We start from the raw sequence: 6,625 nt of genomic DNA on the forward strand, positions 1-6,625 counted from the left end.
CATTCCCCAGAGGGGGCCCCTTCTCTTTGTGAGTCATTTTTTAAAGAAGCTACGCTAACATATGTACAGTGACCTGAAGTGACCCCAAAGCCCCCGGGAGCTGCACTCCGCCCCTTGTGGCTGCGATCTTGTGCACACAGCACGGCTGCAGAGGAAAAGGGCTGGGGGTGGGGGTGGGGTGGGGGAGGTGGCAATAGAGAAGCAATGTGTGTGCCATGTGGCTTCCCTGGCGGTGCAGATTCTGTGTCTCTCTCAAACCTCAGCTTCATGATTCAGCAGCACTGACGTCAATTTACAAGAATGAAAAGTGATAGGAGGGACTGTGTGGGGCGGGGGGCGGGGGCCGGGTGGGGGGCCCAGGTGCGGCCGGGAGGGGGTGAGCTGGGCACCGTGGCGCACACAGAACACAGGCAAGCAGCAGTTCTGGAGAGTGGCAGGGCACGGGTCTTGGACCTGCGGCAAAGCCACCCCTGGGCCGGGGACTCTGGTCCCCGTTTTCGAGATGAGGAAATGGAGGCTCAGAGAAGTACAGTCACTTACTCGGGGTCACACAGCTCGAAAGTGATAGCCAAGACTGGCACCAGGTCCGTCCCACTCTAAAGGCAGTCGGGTTCTTACAGAGGGGAGGAGGGAATATTCATGGGCCTCATGGCCACCTGCTTGGTCCTCCCACCCTCATGAGCAGACGGGTTACTGCCCCACAGACAGGAGGGCTGAGCCTCTCGCTGGGGTCAAGACTGCGCAGAAGCTGGCAATGTCTCCGAATGACGCAGCGCTCACTACGTGATCGCTGAGCTCCGCACAGCGCACGTTCCCGAAGCCCCTACTATGTTCCAGGCGTTACTGTGAGCCCGAAGGATACGGGAATGAACGGTTCCTGCTCCCCTAGCGTTCACGTCCAGGCGTCCAGAGCCTCAGGTGGTAAATAGCAACACAAGAAACTAAAGGAACAAGAACATTCCAAGCAGTGACAGTACTCGGATTAGAGGTCAACAAGGTGGTTGGCCAGTGAGTGGGACGATGCTAGAAAGCGAGCTCAGGAAGGCTCCTATGAGGGGACACTGAAATCCTGCCTGGAATGACAGGAGGAGATAGCCCGGGGGCCACAGTGCAGGCAGAGGGAACCGCGGGGCCATCTCAGGAAACCAGTTCAGCCCGTCAGAGAGCAAGGGCTGGCCAAGCTGGAGGGGATGGGATGGGGTCAAGTGCAGGAGATGAGATGAAACAGGTGGGCAGGGGCCCTACAGGCCATGGCAAGGACGGGGGGTCTGACATGTGACGAGGAGCCCGGGGTGACCTGATGGAGTCTGTGTCGTGACCAGACTCTGACTGCCAGGTAGCGACAGACTAAGGCAGGGAGGGAGGCCTGGGGAGATCACTTCAGGCTTCTTGCCTTATGATGTGTGTACTCAGGAGGGGGTGGCATGGGGGAGCAGCTTATTCTTTTTTTCCTTGTTAATGTTTTATTTATTTTTGAGAGCGAGAGAGACAGAGCATGAGTGGGGGAGGGGCAGAGAGAGAGGGAGACACAAATCCAAAGCAGGCCCCAGGCTCCGAGCTGTCAGCACAGAGCCCGACGCGGGGCTCGAACCCACGAACCTTGAGGTCATGACCTGAGCCGAAGTGGGACACTTAACCGACTGAGCCACCCAGGCGCCCCAGGAGTGGCTTGTTTTTTAACCAGAGCCCTCAGCTCTGGGCAGCCAGGCAAGGCAGGGACAGCCGCAGGACCCGCCTGGCTGAATGCTGAGTGTGGCCCAGGCCTGGAGTGACAAGCCCCGGACAGGCCTCAGTCAGAAACCCCAAGCCTGGGTCTGGCCCCCCAGGCTCCAGTGAGGGGCTTCCCGGAGCACGACCGGTGCAGGGCGGGGGCAGAGCCGGCCTCGACGCTGGGGAAGGGGTGCAGAGCACCCAGAGGAGGTGGTGAGGCACCTGACGCGGCCGACGTGGCCCGCGTTCCCTGCAGGCAGGCTTTGGAGCCCCGTCACCTGGGCAGCCCCCACCTGGCCTCCGCCACCATCATCCAGAGACTCCCCAGGGCTCAACATGGACTTGGCCTGATTCTGGGCGAAGGGGGCGGGGCTCAAGGTCCGGCAGAGAGTGCAGTTTTCAACCAAACAAATTCACACAGGGGCAGCGGTGGCCGAGGTGGGCGCTCAAACCGCCCCCTCCCAACCGTGGTCTTGGCCCTGAGACCGGGCTGGCAGACGACCTCATGGGCAGTTCGGATTCCGGCTCTCCCCTGAGCGCTTCCCCACAGTACCAACTACCCCCCTCCCCAACCCCGGCCGCACACTCACAGGCCCCGTGTGGGGTCCAAGCCGCAGTCCTCCCACGCTCCCGCTGTGCTCAGGAGGACGTCCCCTACCCACAAGGCCTCGCGAGGCCTGCAGGTGGCCCACGTGCCTGGCCGCCACACTCACCGCTCCCTTCTGCCCCCGGGACTTCGCACACGCCGGGCCGCGCTCCTGGTACGTCGTGGGTGGTTTGCCGGCCTGGGCACTGGCTCCCGCGCCCGAGAACCCCGAGGGGCTCCCGCGCTCCCGAGCGGCCACGAGCAGCCACGTGCTGCGCGCCCGTGACGTCACCGCTCCTCGTCACCTGCAGGCAATGGACGGGGCCCGCAGGCCGGGCTCTGTGGGCGGTGCTCTTCGCCTCCGCTTGGTCCTAACGCCGCCAGGTGCGGGCTGCGGGCGGGCCGTCTTGGGGCTCCCAGGGCTGTGACAGTACCCCTGAGGCCCGCAAGGTCTGGTTATGCCAGATCCAGGCCTTAAAAGGCGGTTCTCGCCACCTACTCCAGTCCTGGGGGACCAAGAAGCACTTCCACCCGATCCCAGCCCACACCGACCCTTGCCTGCCCCAGCTCGCCCGGCCCTTACCTTCCTCGCTTGGAAACAACGGCTAGCTGTACCCGCCCTGTAGGTGAAGTTAAATAAAGGGGTGCCTATAAAGCGCTTCACACGTGATAGTATCTAGTAAAGGGGGCTGGCCCTCTCCGCCTCTCAATTCTTGAATTTCTATTGTTTTGAAATATGGCCATTTCCTAAGCACCTCATGGGTGTTAACACTTCACCCGGGCTGCAAGGCAAGTCTGGAGCGGGTCCCAGAAGGGTGAGGGAATCGCCCCCATCCCTGCAGGTATAAATGGCTAAGGCGCTCTGACTGCAGGAACTTGACGCCCAAGCCCATGATCTTACCCACTGCGATGCTCAACCGCTCCTATGTTTATGCTTCGTCTCTGACACTGAGGACCACCCTGGAGGACGTTCAGAGCCACAGGAGCGGCCAGGGCTCGGAGCATCTCACTTGCCTGCCCGTTCCCCACAGCACAGGCCGGGAAGTCAAGAGAGGCGGTGGGTCGGTAACAGGTGCAAGACTGCATGAGAATTTGGTCAGGAGAACAGCCAGGGCCCCTTGATCAGAAGGGACCCTGGTCAGTGGCTCTGGGGGCAGCCCCTGGCAGGTGGGGGATTGGGATGCCTGATGAGGACGGGTAAGGTTAGGGATGCTGTGAGCCACATCTCTGCTGGATCCTGTGCAAGAGCAGGGCTGGGAGGGAGACATTCAGGGCTGGCCCCGCCTGGGGGCCTGCAGGGGCCTGTGTGGTGAGACATGTATTTCCTACCACACCTGGGTGCATCCGGGAAAGGCAGCCAGAGAGGTATGATGAGGCAGAGGAGGGCACAGGCCTGTGTCAGCCAGCCTTGGAGGGCCCCTCCCCACCGATGTTTTTCTCTGGGAGGCAGCTTGGAGGAGCAGAGAGAGCCGGACCCCGGGACCTGGGTTCGAGTCCTGACCCTGTGGACGGTGTGACTGTGGTGGCTTCATCCACGAAATGAAAATTAGACCCACTCTGTCCTGCTTCACGGGGTCTGGAGGATCCAGGATATAATAAAAGTAGAAACAAAATGGATCACCATCCAAATACAGGAATTGCAAGAATAACTATTATTTTGCATCACACACACTTCCCAGGTCTGTGGAATCGGCATGGCCGTTAAAGTAGGCAGACCTGGGTTTTTTTTTTTCTCAGCTTGCCATTTATTAACATCAGTAGCTCCCTGCTCACCACCATCAAATGCTCCCTGGACGCTGGGCATGGTTCTGCATAATTCCTACACAGTATCTCATCTAATCCTTACAAGAACCCTATGAAACAGGTGTCATTATTATTACCCTCATTTTGCAGATGAGGAAACTGAGGCACAGAGAGGTTAAATATAGTGCCCAGGGTCCCACAGCAGGCAGGTAGTGGAGCCCAGGGGATTCTCACCAGGGGAATTCTGATTTTCCAGCCATTTCCCCATTTGAAGCTCCAGGCCGAGGTGGTTAAACCGTCAGACACTGGAGCTCCCCATTTATGATTTTTGCCAAGTCTATCCAGGTTCCGGCTGTTCTGTTATTCAGTTATTATTTTCTTCAAATCAAGTCACTTGGTTTCCTTAAGTAAGCTTTATTTACAGGGAAATGTATCACTAACACACACAGAAACCCGCAAAGCGGTGAACTCTAAAAAAATGCACCGGGGGCACCTGGGCGGCTCAGTCGCCTGAGCACTCGACCTCAGCTCAGGTCATGATCTTACCGTTCCGGTTCCCGAGTTCGAGCCCCGCATCAGACTCTGTGCTGACAGCTCAGAGCCTGCAGCCTCCTTCAGATTCTGTGTCTCCCTCTCTGTCTCTGCCCCTCCCCTGCTCACTCTCTGTCTTTCTCTGTCTGTCTCTTTCTCTCAAAAATAAGTGAACATTAAAAATTTTTTAAAAAAGAAAATGAAAATAAAAAATTCAGTGACATCCAAACAATGTTTGAATTGTAGCTGGATCTTGGTGTGTTTGCTCTGCTGGGAGAGAAGGTCTGCTCTGTGTTTGCTCAGGAGAGAGGGAGGAAAGGAGAGACAGGGAGAGAGAGAGGGAGGGAAGTGTCCAATGTCAGAGAGAAATATATATATGTGCATCCAAAGCACCAATAGCTCCCATCTCAGATCTTCTGACCTTAAGCAGAAAGATCACAAGAGAATGAAAATAGGAAATTGTTGTTGCACGGCAAGGGGAAGGCTCAGTGTTTTATGAAAGTGTTCTTGGGTCCTGCCTGAAATCGTCTTCTAGAGATTCTCCAGGACACCTGTCCCACACCGGGGAAACACTGCCCAGTGTGACTGCCAGCTGTGTGGCCTGGGCACGCAGTCCCTTCACTGACTCTGAGCCTCACTTGGGAAACGGGTCAAGTGTCTCGATCTCAAAGGACACAGAGGAACAAAAGGAACTGGTCATATACATACAAAATATATGTATTTTTTAAGTTTGTTTATTTAGAGAGAAAGAGAGGGTGTGCCGGTGAGCAGGAGAAGGGCAGAGACAGAAGGAGAGAGAGAATCCCACGCAGGCTCCACACTGTCAGCACAGAGCCCAGTGTGGGGCTCGATCCCACGAACTGTGAGATCATGACCTGAGCCGAAATCAAGAGTCGGACGCCCCACTGACTGAACCGCCCAGGCACCCCTGAAAGGGAGCGATTATAAACTGTTAAGCACAGAGCATGAGCTCATTAAGAGGCAGGAGTGGGCAGGGCAGGCTGGGCCCTGTATCAGAGGATGCTAAAAGTGAACCCAGCCCAGGCTCCTTAGTGCCATCGGTCTCTTCTTTGTTCTCCTTACCAGCTTGGTGACAGGAAGGGCCACAGTTCCTGGAAGGTGAGTCAAAGTGAAACTACCTCCCGTCCAGCCAGGAAGGGACTGCCAGGCTCCCCCGGCCGGGTGGGCAGGGCTGTGGGGGCAGGGGGCAGAATGCGCCCTCAAGCCTTCAAGTGAGCTTCCCCTTTACTGAATTCGAGATGGGGAAACTGAGGACCAGACATGGAGGCCCGAGCCCCCTTTGTAGGCACCAGGGAGGGAATTGGGTGTGATGGCCCGTATCGAAGGTTTCATCACCTCACACTGCTGGTCATACACACCCTTAGCTCCCACTGCAAATGAGTGTTACTCTTAGCTCCCCCTTATCTAGCACTTTCTAGGTAGGTACCGTTCTATTGTCTCATTTTACAGACAAGGTACCCGGGGCCACTAGACGTTAAGTTCCCTGTCTACAATCTCACAGGTGTTAAAAGTAGTGGGGGCACTTGGGCGGCTCAGTCGGTTAAGCGTCCGACTTCGGCTCAGGTCACGATCTCACTGTCCGTGGGTTCGAGCCCCGCATCGGGCTCTGTGCTGACAGCTCAGAGCCTGGGGCCTGTTTCGGATTTGTGTCTCCGGCTCTCGCTGCCCCTCCCCCATTCACGCTCTGTCCTGTCTCTCTCTCAAAAATGAATAAACATTAAAAAAAAAAAAAAGTAGTAGAGGGAGCATTTGAACCACGTAGAATGAATCCAGAGCACCTCAGTGGCTCCTAACTGCTAGCTACTAAAATATGACCCCTTTCCCAGGGGCTCTGAAGTCCCCTCACCACCTGGCCCCGAGGTACGTTTCTAGTCCTACAACCTTCCCTTCACATTCCCCATCTCGTTTCATCAGCCCCAATTTCTCATTTCTCAGGCCTTTTGGGCCACCTAGAAAGAAGCCTTTGATGTTTCTCTTGCTTCCTTTTTCACTCAGCAAACTCCTATTCGACCTTCAAAGCCCAGCCCAGTCCTC

Source organism: Panthera onca, chromosome E3 (assembly GCF_046562875.1).
Source record: "Panthera onca isolate mPanOnc1 chromosome E3, mPanOnc1 haplotype 2, whole genome shotgun sequence".
Lineage (NCBI taxonomy): Eukaryota > Metazoa > Chordata > Mammalia > Carnivora > Felidae > Panthera > Panthera onca.